Source organism: Venturia canescens, chromosome 5 (genome assembly GCF_019457755.1).
Source record: "Venturia canescens isolate UGA chromosome 5, ASM1945775v1, whole genome shotgun sequence".
Lineage (NCBI taxonomy): Eukaryota > Metazoa > Arthropoda > Insecta > Hymenoptera > Ichneumonidae > Venturia > Venturia canescens.
In genome coordinates, this window is record NC_057425.1 from 14,691,636 (window position 1) to 14,707,221 (window position 15,586).

A 15,586-nucleotide genomic window follows, 5' to 3' on the forward strand; every position below is an offset into this window, starting at 1 on the left:
AACAAAATCACGAACAGTGCAGGCAAGACTATTACGAAAGACATGACCATTCGCGGAACGTAACACGCGTACAAAGCAGCTCAAGCAGTCAAACGTACGAGGTACTATACAAAGGTGACTTTGTAAATGTATACATAAGTCGAATAACTAACAGAAAATATATATGTTCGAAACACTCATAAACTACGGTACTGAAAAAATAGTTGGTTCAAAGTTGGGCCATACATGCGTGCCAAGGTTTATTAATATTCACGAGATAGCAGTGGCCCAACCCTGGGGATTCAATAATTCCCAATTCTTCATTCAGTCATCGGTTATGAAATGATGCAAATGATCGGCCCATCGTCCGGCATAAAATTCGACACCTATGATCGGGATCAATTATGAAGCCAAAAGTGGCGCATCGTCAGTCGTCAGTAAAACGCCAATACTCGATCTAACAATCGGCTACATGGTGGTAAGTAAATATGGCACAAAGTAGGCTCAGTCATGGGTTTCAATGGTCGGGGGTTCAGTATTGTCACGGGAGTCGGCCATATTGTAAGCATTGGCGATGTTTTCAAGGGATAAAAGCGATTGGAAAAAGGTCCTAAAGTCCCATCGCTGTATTTCCATGAATTTCAATTTTATATTTTACAATCGAAGCGTGCATTCCGTCAGAATTCGTTTGGAGAGTCCAGCATCACAAAGGGCCGAATTGTTTTTTTTTTAAAACAGCGCAAACGTAACAGCAGAATAGGAACGAATTTTGTTGTATTACGAACTTGGATCGTTTGAAAACATTGATGACGAATCTGCTCGAAAATTGTTCACGTATCTCTAAACAATCCAAGTACGGATTCATCATTAATTCCGAACGATGTGAAAAGCGATAATGCAAAGAACGCGGTATGAAACGAGCACTTTTCCGGAGGGACAACGAACTCTTGCCGAGGAGTACAATATTCCAATGGTTTCTTTCTTCGGCGTCTGGCACCGAGGCTCTTGCCTGGGAATCCACAAAAGAATTGAAAGAAAAGCAGCGCAGTTTATAATCATGATACACATGCAAACAAATATGAGAGTATACACAGGCATTTTTTAGGGAGGAGCGAAAATATGACTTCACTTTGAGTCCTCGCGGAGCTTTTAACGTTTGTGAAAAGCCGCGAGAGAGGATAGCTCGCCAGAGCAGAGACTTTTATGACAAACGAGAGAGGAGAAAAAATATATCGTATGCGGTTGTGCAGTGGTACTACTTGTACGGGGAGAGAAGAAGCACTATGGAAAAGCATATACGGCGTCAAAGCTTGCCGTGAGTTGAACGCGCGAGTGACACTCGACTCTCGAGTACGTATACGCTCGCGATACATGCTCGGGGTTTTCATCACTGTGAAATACGAGCATATGCACCACACACGCGTATAATATTATGCGCATCAATGTTAAAAGGGCGTATCTAACATTGGCGAGTTAACAAATTATACGACTTTTTGATCAATCGCAATTGCCATAAATATACGTACTGCATAGAGAGCTTGTGTGTATATGTGTTGTATATAACGCATCGGAAACAGCGACATCGTAGCAGTCTTGCTCGCGCTTCGTTTTCCCTCGCGAGCTTCAGGGGAGACTCTTTATTAAATTCATCATTATGTGATGCGTGCACGCAAGAGAAATGGAGAGCTTTGCGTCGTTGTATTACGCTCTCCATTCTCTTTCGAGGGCGGAGAGAGAAAAAATATTAAAATGGAAAAAAGAAAGAAAGCGCTTGCAGAACGATGAAGAATTGTCGAAGCGACGACAGCAGAATGAATGAATAGCAAGGCCACACAAACCTCGTGAGAGAGCTTTCAGATTCGTCCTGGCACTCGAGGACTTTGCACATCTCTCGCTCCTATCCCCGAATTTTCGCTCCTTCCATTATATTATGTCGTCTCTCCCACTTTCTCTCCCTCCATGGCTCTTTCTCTTTAAAATTCCATGGGGACGCAGCTCACAAATAACTCACATTATTACAAAGAAAATTATCCGCTCTCTCTCTCTTCTTCCATGATAAAATTAATTCTTTGTTAATGCTTCCTACCAAATCTCCGGATTTAATTATGTTGCGCAGAGGATTCCATTATTCTTTTGCTTTAATTCCTTCGCATTATTCTCGTTTTCAACAAATCTCTCCCGTATATTTTGCCTTACTTTTTTTTAAATCGTTGAATTCGAAAAAACTGATTTTTTCCACGACGATGCGGAGCAAAGATATTATAAAATGAGTTTCTCCTTTTTACCTATTTTTTGCAGATGCTCTGCTTGAGCAATTAACACAAGCCTCGCAGCCGTCATGTTGCTCACGAAAAAACACCTAAGTTAGATTTTACAGCGTTCCGTCAGCACGACGGAACATTTTTTATTCTCCATCGATCGGTGTCTGGTCATAAACCCGATATGAAGTCTAATAATTATTAACATCCGTGCTAGAAAGAGGCGGTCCGTGTGCCTGAATAATTACGAATGTCGTGCTGTGCAGTCGTCTGTTACCTTCGCTTGAATTTCACTATACCGAAGGCACTTGGAGCGATCGTACGTTTTTCAAAATTTAAATAGTCATAATTTATTTGCAAGAGGCTCATCGCTAAATTTTTAAGTAGCTGCGAATCAATGGAGAGAAGAAGAGTCAAAAAATCTGTTCGCATAATCGTTGATTGTGCTCAACGGAATTTTTTTTCAAGAGGATATTCATAAAACTTATTCGTGTTTTTATTGCAAATCAGTGAGTTTTCCTGCGGCGACTGACAATTCCCGACTCGATATGAATTGCAATATCTTTATGATAGAAAACAGTTTGAATTATTTATATTCCGTATCTCGATCTCTGTGTTTGAAAAAACATAATTTTTTTAGCATCATATACGTAACTAAGATCGCATGCAAGTAGAGCTCTCGAATTTGCAGGGAAAGTCGATACGAATAATGGATATTTTAACACTCTTCAGTACAAAAGCATCGGATGTCTTTGAAGAAAAATCCACTCTTTTCCCTCTTCCTTTTGCACTTTCCTCGTGCAATTCATACGTATGTCAGATCTCTTGAAATGACTGTATTCTCTTTATTTCAACTATATGCAGTGGATGGATATAGAAAAGGAAAAAAATAGGGGAGAATTATCGACTGCGTGGGACGTTGAAGAAAAACGTATTTTACAAACGACACTACTTATTGAGACAAAAGCTTTTCGCTGTGTTCGATTCCGCAATATCGCCATACGTATATCGATGCACATAAATATGTATACACGATATATACGTTTTCGTAAGGAAGTAAGGGTGTCAAAGTAGCACGAGTAACCCTATACGAGTACTTATTCAAAGATGAAAAGAGAAAAAGTGCATAGAATAGGAGAGAAAGTTTCCCGCACCCTTTTTTCATTCCCAAGTTACACGATTTTCAGCTTATCGATTAATAGCTCAGAAAGGAAATGGGTTTTCTCGAGCCTCACTCGCTCATTCTCGTTTTCTCTTTCTTCAATTTTTTTCCCATTCTCCCCACTTCCTTTCTTTTTCCGCGCTTTTTCGTCCTCGTCCTCGTTCTCGTCTTCGTCTTGAGAAATGAATTAGATTGCCCGCAGTCGTGCCCGCTCTGCTACTGGGCTTTTTCTCGAGACACTCCTCTTCTCGTCGATCTCCTTTCGCAACGAAGGCAACCGACCAAACCCCCCGGCAAGCCCGTTCCTCTTATTTCGCTAGCTCCTTTAGCCTACCTCTCACCCCTTTCACTTTTCACTCGTCTCATCCTCTCCTCCCCTCTTCTTCATCCCTATATAGGGTAGTATGGGGCAAAATGGACACTTAAGGATTTAAGCAAGTTTCATCGATGAGCACATGGTCTTTCAAGTATTTTTGAGTCCCAAAATTGATGCCAGGTCCTTGTTTCACGAATTTCGTAAAAAAAAAAAAATTTCGGGGCAAAACGGACACAGCCCCTCAGCGAGGCGTAAAAATCGAAAAATCGATATTTTTCAAAATGCAGCCGTTCCAAGCGACTGTTTCTGAATAGGATGTCAACTTGGTAATATGTGAAAAGAAATGGGACCAATCAGGCTCCATTCCTTGGATGTAAATGAAAAGAAATGAGTCAAATCTTATATCCCATTTCGGTAATGTTTTTGAGGAATGCAAAAAATCAATTTTGGGTCCATCGTGCTGGGGTATATTTCGTGTTCGCACTATATCGGAGTCCCACCATTGATTCGTGGTCCTAGTTTCCGGAATTTCTTCAAAAAAACAAGCCAGGCATAAAAATCGAAATATCGACATTTTTCGAAATGTAGCAGTTTAGCAGACAGAAAAAAAGCTCATCAAGACAGTCAAATCCTCGTCTTCCGAAGACGTTTCTTGCATTTTTTGCGAAGGGTTATATTCGTCGTCCTCCGAAGATTCGATTTACCGTTTAACTAACCAAAAATGGGCACACACCTTGTGTACAAGTGTTGAAGACGAAGATGTCAGCTACGAGTGTGATTTTTGTAAAAAATTAATAAAAAACCTTTTTTCCTTATTCGTAATTTGATTACTATTGTGGTTTTTAAAAATAAGTCAAAAAAGTTAATAGATAGTGAGAAAGTAGTTTGGGATCTATTTTGTTCTGAAACTTGAATTTTTTGGGGATGTCAGCGTGGAATTCAACAATTTACCATGATTTATGGTCAGGACATGATTTGGAACGGAAAAAAAAATTTTATGCATATTTTATGAAATTTCAGTTTCGGGAAAGTCCGTTTTGCCCCGGAATTCAACTTTATGGACGCAGTGTCCATTTTTCCCCATATTACCCTACATGTACTTGCTCTCACAGAGTTCTCCTTTCATTGTCATTAGGCTCTTTCCACGCTTCATTACGGTTTTAGAACCAAAAACGTGGAACTGAGCTTTTCTCTTCCCATGGATTCGACCAATTCACTCTTTTCAACTCTTCGAGGGACGATTCGTTTCGGCCAAATGTGCTTCTGTATCGATCGATCCGTTTCTGACTAGTTCATCGTCGATTCTCGGCATAAATATTTCTCCTTTTTATTACTGTTTTTCTTCGAATTTCCTTCAGTCAGATTCGGATAATTTCAAATAGAAAAAAAAATTCAATAACTTCATATTTTAATCGCTCACTTGTATGACGTGAAAATATCAGAATAGATAATACTAATAAAAATTTATTCCACAGTGGTGGAACTAATGAAACCGCTCATCAATTTTCCATCTCACGAAAATGAGAAAACCACCCACCAAAAATGAAAGCGATTAGTCTCCGGCTCTTTTTCGGTACATAGACCGGAAATGATTTTTTTTTCGTGCTAGCTTTGTATGCGGTACGGAGAATGAATTAGACGCCCCCCGTTGGCCTTTTCCCAAACTCGGTTGCGACCCCCGTTGGGTTCACAACGACGATCAACTTTCTCATCTATACATCGCGCCTTCGTCTCTCCCTTCCCGATCACCAGATTCACGCTCGAGTTTTATGGGAGCCAGCTAGATTAATAAATAATAGGATCTGAAAATTCCCTACCGCACTCACCTTATCCAAAGAAAAAATATATTTTTTTTTTATGTCTCTTTAAAATAGTCCATTACGGAACGAGTTTTCGTGTTCAAACGCTCGTAAAAGTATCATTAGATATTAACAGAGTTTTTACTTCATAAAAATTTTACGGCACATCATAAATGCTCGCAAATAAGATCGCCCAAATATCGAAAACTTTATGGTGCCCAAAACTTTCCGATCAGTTAATAATTTACTTAAAATAATATTTTATCCGCAATTTAATTGATAGACACCAGTAATAATAATAATAATAATAATAATAATAATAATAATAATAATAATAATAATAATAATAATAATAATAATTTTTTTTTTTTTTTTTTTTTTTTTTTTTTTATTTATATACCGGGGCTGGGGAAAATGCATTTACGCACTGGGGGGGCCTCTAAGGCCCCCTGTGTGCCGGACTCTCCATTAGCGGAACTACCGGCTAAAAACCCCATCCCCGGTCTCCTAGCAAACCACCCCGGAACCGCTTTCGCATTACTTCGGGGTGGCGCTCTATCTCCCTGGACGCCCCTCAAGGCGTCCCATCCTCCACGAAGGCCCGCTTGCGGCGGAGGACGACCTCAACAAAGAGGTCGACCTCCGCCCAAGGCTCTTCGCCCAGGAGCATAACCCGGACAATATTATCCGGAGTTATGCTCCCGTACCTTTCCTCCAGTGGGGCCCTCCACACTCTCCATTCCTCGCATTCGAAGAACGTGTGGAGGGCATCGTCCCGCGGAGATCCGCAGCATCGGCAGGACGGATCCGGAACCTTCCCCATTTTGTGGAGATAGGCCCGAAACCGTCCGTGCCCCGTCAGCATCTGGGTGAGGTAATAATTTACTTCCCCGTGCCGACGGTTGACCCAGGCGTCCAGCTGAGGTATGAGCCTCGCTGTCCACCTGGCCCGCGGATCCCCCTCCCATCTTTCTTGCCAGGTCCGCATACTCACGGCCCTGGCAAGCTCTCTCCCCCGAGCCCGGTCCTCCGGGTTGCCCTGGTGGACGGACTTCCGCTCTTGGGCGAGGAGGTCAATTGGGATGACCCCGGCTATGACGAGCACGGCTGGCTCCGAGACCGTACGGTAGGAGCACGCGATGCGGAGGGCCCCTCTCCGCTGTACTCCGGCCATGCGCTTGCGGTATATGTCGTACCGAAGCGCATCGGCCCAGACTTCGGCGCCGTAGAGCATTATTGACTCGGCGGTGCGTAAGAGGAGACGCCTCTTGCAAGGTCGGGGACCGCCAATATTGGCCATGACCCTGCTAAGAGACGTCGTTATCGCAGCCGCCTTGTCTGCTCTCCTCCTTATTTCTTCCCCGAAGGTGAGTCTCGAATCGAGACTCACCCCCAGGTACTTAACCGACGCCGTCGTCTGTACCGTCGCCTCTCCCACCTGCATATCCCGCTGTAGCGGAATATGCTTCTTGGTGAGGAGGACGATCTCGGTTTTAGCCAGCGCTAGCTCCAAGCCGTGGTCATCCATCCAAGAGCGGACCCGACGCATTACCTGGTTGAGCAGCATCTGTGCCGCCCCAACGCTTCTCGCGATGATGACGGCGGCAATGTCGTCCGCATACCCAACCAGAAAAGTGCCCTCAGGCATCTCCATACGGAGGATCCCGTCATACGTTACGTTCCATATGTCGGGACCCAGTATGGAGCCCTGGGCTGCCCCAGCCGTTACCTCCCGGCTCACCGGACCATCCGCGGTGGTGTACTCCAAGGAGCGGTCCTTCAGGTAATCCTCGAGCATCCTGAGAAGGTACCCGGGGACCCTGAAATCCCGCTCCAGCGCGCTCAAGGCGTCGCTCCACCGCACCGAGTTGAACGCGTTCTTCACATCCAGCGTGACCAGTAAACAGACGGGGCGGGAGAAGTGATTCCCCCGCTCCGTGCCCCTGGCTGCCTCGACAACCTCCTGGATAGCGTTGATCGTCGACCTCCCTTTCCGAAAGCCGTATTGCCTTGCGGAAAGGTCTCCAGCGGCTTGGAGGGCCGCGTGGAGGCGAGGTCGAAGAAGCTTTTCCAGGAGCTTGCCGGCTGTGTCTAGCATGCACAGGGGTCTGTAGGACGATGGACTGTCCACTGGTCCGCCTTTGCCCTTCCCGATTAGTACCAATCTTGCCCGTTTCCAGCGGCGAGGGAAAACCCCCGCAGCCAGGCAAGCGTTGTACATCGTCAGGAAGAGCCTCGGATGTCCTTCAACTGCGGCTTTCAGCACCTCTGCTGGCAGGCCATCTGGGCCTGGTGCCTTCTTGTTTTTGAAGGTCCGCGCCGCGCACTTTAACTCCTCTTCTGTAAAGAAGGGGAGTGGTGCGTCCTCCGGTGTTCGAGGGCGGCGCGGCAGCTTGGGATGATCGGGGAAAAGGATGTCGACGATATTGCCGATGATCCTCGCGTCCATGGGAGCGCTTTCGGAAAAGGCTCCCAGTTTTCGGAGGACCAATTTGTACCCTAATCCCCAAGGATCGTTGTTGAGATCCTCTCCAAGCTGTTTCCAGCAGCGGTGCTTACTCTGCGCGATGGTCCGGCGGAGCACTTTTCTCGCCGCCTTGTAGGCGGCAGTGCTCGAGGCTGCGTCGGGATCGCGGCGCCGTGCTCGCTGGGCGAGTCTCCTCGTTCGGAGACACTCCCGCCTCAGCTCCGCGATTTCGTCCGTCCACCAATATACGGGACGTCGTCCACCCCGGGCTTTCACCCGCGGCACGGCGTCCCTACAGGCCCGGTGAAGGTGGCTCATAACCACCTCCACCGTCTCCTCGGCCTGCATGGGCGGGATTCCTCCTTGTCGGGTCCCGGATAGAGCTCGCTGGCCACGTATGAGGGCCGGAGACAACTTTCCGGGGTTCATCTTTGCGACGTTCCACCTGACAGGGCCCTGATGTTGTCGGGCCCGGACTGGAGCTACATCACGTATACGAAACGTGATGTACTGGTGATCGCTGGCTGTATAGTCCTCGATCACCCTCCAGTCCTCGACTCGTGATGTCAGGTTTTCCGTCGCTAGGGAGACGTCAGGGATCGTCTCCCTGAACCCTGGCCTTCGGAAGGTGGACGTCGAGCCGGTGTTAAGGACCACCAGCCCGAGCCTGGACGTCGTGTCCAGGATTCGACCACCCCGAGAGTCTTGCCAGGGTTCCCCCCACTCCAACGCCTTGGCGTTGAAGTCTCCGGCCACTACCAGCTCGCCCTCCATGGTCCGGGCTGCGTCCTCCAGGCCATCGAGTTTGGCCTGGAAATCCGCGATCGGCTCGTTCGGAGTGAAGTAGCAGCTGACGTAAGTAACATCGCCGCCTCTCACCCAAACGAAGCCGGAGCCCGAACCATGGTCGACGACTTGGAGACGTCGTCGATCCGGGACCCATATAGCCGCCGTGCCGAGGGTGTCCGAGTACCATCCTGGGCCTTCCCTGTCCCGATACTGCTCGCTGATGAGTATAATATCAGCAGCTTTCTCGAGACAGATCTGCACCAGGAGGTCATCGGCCACCCTGCTCCGGTGGAGGTTCCCCTGGAGGACTACCGCCATCACTGCTTGGCCTTTGCAAGGGCCTTACGGAATACTCCGCATCGGCCCGACCCCGCAATGTGACGACAGACCTCAGGGTCGTTCTCAACCTCAGCGCAGAGGAAGCACTTCGGGCTTTCCTTACAGCCCGATGCTGTGTGATCCCCTGCGCCGCACCGGTAGCAGGCCTTGCTGCGGTCCACACCGGTACACCGATGGCCGTGGTGGCCATAGCCGAGACACTTAAAGCACCTCGGTACGTCCACCCGCCGCCGAATCCTGCAGCTGACCCACCCGATCTTTACGCGGGCGGACTGCAAAAGTACCTTGGCGCTTTCTTCGTCAACGGTCACAATTGCAGCCACTTGCTCGCGCGAATTGGGCCGGGTCAGTTTAATCTGCAGGACCCCAGCGTATTCCGGCAGGACCCTTCGCACCGCCTCTTCGACCTCCTCCCTCGTGGTGCAGCAGTCCAGGTCGTCGATCTCCAGTTTTGTCCTGGGGACCAGTTCCCTGGCATAGCTTGCACCTACCACCGTTTTTCTGACGGTTTCGAAGAAGGAGGCCCTAGCCTCCGCCGTGGTTTTCTGCAGCTCAACCAGGACGTCACCTGCAACCGTTCGCCGAATCTCCCTTATGTCGACCCCGCATGTCTCGGGCTCAATCGATTTACGAATTGAGCCCAAGACGTCTTTATAAGACTTCCCCGGGGCTGGCCTAAGCAGGATAGCGTCCGGTTTTGGTCGAGCCGCTTTCTTTCGCCGCGTTGTGCCTTCTGGGGGTACTGTAGTGTGCAGTTCTTTTGCTACTACTGCAGTCCCTTCCTTTGGGCTTCCTTCTTTCTTCTTCTTCTTCTTCTTTTTCTTTTTCTTTTTCTTTTTCCCCGCAACCTCGGTCCAGCCTTCCCCCTCGTTGTTTTTTGGGGAGCCACCCTCCCGCTTTTTCTTCACGGCCAGTGGTGTTGGGGCCACGGGAGAGCTCGTTGCCGAGCGTTTTTGCCCTCCCCGTGATGTTGATGGGGTGGGCTCTGTCGTGGTTAAACCGGGGCTTGCTTCGGGGCTTGTTTCATCCCGCTCTGGAGGGTCCGGGCTGTCCAGCAAGCTTTTCAGCCGCTGTAATGGACGCCTGGATTCTTCCAACTGCTCTAGTTGCTCCACCAGAGCAGGGATGCCGTCCTTCACGGTCCGGTTGACGTTAGGCTGTTTTTTAATCGCATCCAACATCTTCCGGACCAGGTTCCTCATTTCAGCGAGACCGGCTTGCGTTCGCTCTTCGCTAACGATAAGAAGCTCTCTTAACTCGACGAGCTCCTCTTTCGTGCGCTGCAAACGCTGCCGCTTCTTCCTCGCGCCATTCGGCTTCTGAGCCGCTGCCTTCGTGTCTAGGAGGTTCCCTCGGCGTTGTTCTGCCGAGCGGCCTTCGTTATTGGCTACCATGCTGTAGCTGGAGCCCTCTTTCCCCTTACGCCTTTCTGTGTCTCGCCCGTTCTCGGGGGACGTCAAATCGAGTGCGCCCGAGTCCGTATTCGACTTCGCAGCCGACGCGTAGCTCCGCAACGCCTCTTTGCCTCCCATCCTCCCCTCGCCTGCAATGGATAATTGGTCCCCCCCAAAATCCGTGGGACCATTTACGCCGACCACCGGGGCTTGCACCCGATCGGAATCGACGGCGAGATTCACCTCTTTGAGGCTGCTCGCTTGAGGTAAAGAATTTAAGTTCTTACTCATTGCATCGTTCTTCAAAATGTTTTTGTTTAAGGGTTGTCTCCCCGAGTGCTACTTTTAAGTCTCTGGCTCCTCGCCTCCGACCTGTCCGGCATGGTAGGACCTATGGGTACCCGAAGGCCCCGCCGGCATAGCTCAGGGGTTCATCGGAGCTCGGCCCCTCCCACCTGTAGCAGGCAGCACATGGAAGGTATCGGTTTGCTTTGGTCCACGAGAGTTATTTCACTCCTACCCTCTATATCTAGAGGGCGTTCCCGTTTCGGGGACATACCCACCGGAGAGCCAAAACTCGGTCGTCCGATGCGTAAGGGAGCTATTTCCTCTTACCCTTAAACTCTACTGAGTAAAAGGGCATCCCCTGTTGACCAGCCAGGGGACGTGCCGCAGTGAAGTCCGATTCTTCACCCGGGTCCTGCCATTTAGTTGTGCCCCTCTCTGGGCTGAGCTCAGAATAGTGAGGGACACGTAAGCCCCCCCACCACGTCAAGGCGGCAGAAATTAGGGGAGAATAATAATAATAATAATAATAATAATAATAATAATAATAATAATAATAATAATAATAATAATAATAATAATAATAATAATAATAATAATAATAAGAAAACACTTCAGTTGCGTCTGTACGCCATCTCGATAGAAATTCATTTATTACGACCGATAATTGTCACGAAGAATTCAAAGAGTGAAGCAAATATTATAAAAATATTGTAAACCAGGTCACAAGGGATTGACTAAAATAAATGATTCTGTCCTGAGTTAGCAATATTTTTCCACGAAACGTCAACTGTCTGCGAGACCATTTATTCTCGAAAAACTTTCTACAAAAAAAATATCGCAAAATGTAAAATCTACCAAACTTTTATTCCGAGTAAACGTATTTCCATATTCGCTGGAGGCATTTTTTCGAGTTATACGTAGCTAATAAAGAGCCAGACGGTACCTCGTTTTCTGGTAATAACTTTCTTATCAATAAGCAATTTGGCTCGACGTTGCGACTAAACGGTTATATCGAGGGTCGTTTTTCTTTAACGATACGAGAAAGGAAGAAAAATATTCTAGACCTCACTTCGATATACGTTTATACATACATACGAATACACGGCGAGGGGCGAGCAGGGAGAAAACATCTCGCGCGGATGTCGTGTACTCGTACAACACCGCGCGGATCCTCCGTTCGTTCGTTCGTTCGTTCGTTCGTTCGTTCGTTAACTCCGCCGAGAGAAAGACAGATAAATGGACCAATATGTACATCTATATATGTGTCAATTTTATAAATAGACAGTACCAGTCGAGAAAATCTTGGAGACACTGTCCCCATCCTTTTCATGTCGGCACACAATACGTGCTGCGTTCCCCCGCGATACTATTTTCAGAGATACGCGTCTTCGCATCTTTGTCGTTTTAAGCAGCACTAAATGCTCTATCTGTATAGTCGACAAATATCCGTTGAGAGAGAGAGAGAGAGAGCAATCTCTGTTCCGAAAAAAACGAACAAGAATCATTTCGTCTTTTCCTCGCACTGTCCCCAGATCTCCTAAATGACTGCAGCTGTTTCGTGCTTTCTTATTCCCGAAGATTTTCTCTTGCTCCCCGAGCATCAGCTCGTATCTCTCCCTTTTCCGAGTGATCGAAACTCGTCCCGATTCGATGTTTCTCCCATATACTTTTATATACAGTGATAAATATATGTGTATGTCTAATAGCTCGTCGACACGACGATTTTTCCGACTTCCAAACCACTCGCAGACCCGATTTTCACGCCTGAACAATCCCTTGTATATTACGAATGCGCACAGGACCCGAAAATAGTGGAGATTGTCAGGTTTCTTATATATAGAGGCATTCGACACGGAGGACTGACTTCTGGAGCACCTGCGGCTCGATGCTCCATTTGTATCTTGGCTTAAGGATATTTTGGTACTCTTTTCAACGACGCTTTTATGCTTTGTTGTATTCTTCATTGTCAAGAGTCTTGTTGAGACCTTAAAGAGACGAATTAACGGTCGATCTCTGTAAAAACGTGCAATATGTTGCACCTCAATGGTCAGAATATCGACATGAATGGAATGTATTTTTTGGAATCGGATTTCAGAGGAATCCAGTCAAAATAATATGCGTTGGTAAATATTTGTAGGTGTTGAAAGACATGCTGGAATTAACGTTTTCAGAATTCATGATTTTTAACATATTTTAATGAAATCGCTGTAAATTCACGCATTATTAAAGCCTCTTTGCTACGTATATAAATCAAGAAAGAAAATTTCATTTTTCCATCTGTACCAATAGATGTGTATATATAACTAAATAGCACGCAATCAATTTGAACCCTTGAGGTCAGAGTCTTGGTTGGTGCGATGGCTCTCAAACTCGTCGAGCGTCGGGCTCGTTCTTGGCAATTCTCTCCGTCTCTCTCTCTCTCTCTCTGGATCTCTTCGTGATCAGTCCTCCTCCCTCGGGATTCAATTTTCGTGCCAGAACTCGAGCGCGTGCAATCGACGCTTCTATCCCTTGCCCAGAGACCCGAGAGAAAAGAGGGAGGGAGAGAGGAAGAAAGGGAGTTGCGGTTGCTTCCTGTAGTTAACCAACATAGCAGCCACATCAACGCTATAGCCACAGGATTAAACGTATGCTATCACATGCATATACGTATAAATATATGACCATGAATCTAAATGTGTAGTTAATCCTTGGCCCTTTATCGATACATCTAACGAAAACCGATCGCATTCTCGCGCTATGAATGTTCTGCATCTCCGTTTCTCCTTCTCGCTCGCTCTTTCTTCCTTCTTAGGCTTTACCGTTCTTCCCTTCACTTCCTCGCCTCTCTTCGATGCACCTGCCGCTGTACTCCACTTAAATCTGATTCGAAACCCTCCACAGACATTTCTTAATGTTACGTACACGCATATATCTCACTCGGATCTCATCCTCTCCTTCTTCAGCCCCCCCCCCCCCCCGCCCCCCGTCCCTTTCTCTTTCTCTCTTTTTTTCTGTATCTCTCTGACTGTCGTTCGTTCGTCTTTATCGGCGCCGCGCTCCCAAAAGGGAATTTGATAGCCAGCGTTATCTAAAGACTAGTAAGAACGAAATACATCACTGTAACGTCTCGTAAACGTTTCAGTGATCTTTGGAATCTCGTTTGGATGAACGAACAACAGAGAACGAAGAGCTCGTTTCAACATCGTCGATGAGAGCTTCCACGCTGCACCTACCGTCATTCGGCCCCAAAGAACCCTCGTATTCTTTCGACCATAACTTTTTCATTCGAAAGTCCAGATCTAACGATATCAACGAGAATGTTGGAAATCGACTAACTCCTCCCCTCCGCCGCTCCTCTATCCTGCTACTCCGATCGATAAGATCATCGTATTTATATCCCCGCGGTCGAATTAAATTGGATTTTTATGACACATCGATGATTCATCTTTAAAGGAATTCTTCAGAGGATCATTCATGCGTGGATGAGTCGGATTTCAGGAGGGCGAGCACCTTTTTGATTTTGAGTCAAAACGCTTTTCTTCTGGGAGTCGAGGAAATTTCATTCGTAACTGGAAAACTATTGGAAAAAAATATGGTCTGCGATAAGAGTATGCGTCGTATGCGGGTTCGATAAATATAATCACAAACGTACAATAAAATTTAAATGCGATTATCATTAAAGTCGTATTCGATGTCTACTTAATTTTGATAATCGTCGGTGCGTGAAGAGTCATTCGTTTAAGTCATTCAATTTGCTGTCACGACAACTATAGAATATATCCGGTATTTTATGCGATAGAAATAGCTCGTTGAAAGTTTGGTCCCTCCTTCTATATATAAATCTTCTTGTCCCGATACAAGGACACGCAGAGACTGAACGAAGTAGCCTTTTATAGCCCTGTCGTGTCTCCCATAGCGACACTATCTACTCGCCTCTTGTTGTGCAAAACTTTTAGTTACGAAGCCATCGTAATGTCAGTATACCGATGCAACTTGTACGAAGGTCAGGGGCGATGCGAGGGCAGCTGTTTGCTCGCGAAACTTTCTTCTCGGATGCTCACTCTCTTTTTTCGCCCTCCGCTCGCGTAGCCTTGTATTCTTTCGCGAAAAAGACCATTTCCCTCGCCCGCCTCGTTCAACCGAGATCCCTCGTTTTTCTCCCAAGTAGTCAGACATTCGTGTAAAACTTTTGAAAATCTTCAGCATCCTGTACGGAATGGAGGACATGGAAAAAATGGTCGTTTCAATCCAGATGCTCGAATATTTACGATTACAAAAAACATGTACTTCCAAGTGCGTCGGGAAAAACATTTTTTTCATCCAATACCAGCCAGTCTGTTATGACATCCTTGATATTCTCCAACACACGATTCTCTGCATTCGAATAAAGATCACCGCACGCATGTTTAGATGTGGCTAGAGCTAAAGCCAAAATTTCGTAGTCACGAGGAGTTGCCTGAAATCTTGAAATTCATTTCCTCCCATTTCAATCACTCCAGCTTAGTTCGAGCTTGAATAATTCGAAGCTGCGAGAGCTACAGAGAATCACAAGATGCTTTAGCGTCGATTAAGTCATCTTTTTTCGCGATTGTGTATCACGATAAAGACAGAGTGCCCGAAATGCTCATTGGATCGCTTTGAGTGTGAGGCGCTCCCTCGTGAGACGCCATCAAAGCTTACCGGCGTTCGTCACTCTTTCTCTCTCTCTCTCTCTCTCTCTCTCTCTCTCTCTTTCTCTTTCGCCCGCAATTATGCATTCAGGAGGAGACAGACACGACGAAGAGAAAATGTGAGTGTGTGTGTGTGTGTGTGG

At 46.8% G+C, this 15,586-nt stretch overlaps 1 protein-coding gene across 1 annotated transcript in view; it reads left to right on the forward strand.

Annotated features, from left to right (window-relative positions):
- The window catches only part of LOC122410798 (carboxypeptidase N subunit 2-like), a 51,366-nt gene that overhangs the window by 7,613 nt on the left and 28,167 nt on the right, over nt 1-15,586 (forward strand). The gene's annotated exons all lie outside the window — the stretch shown is intronic.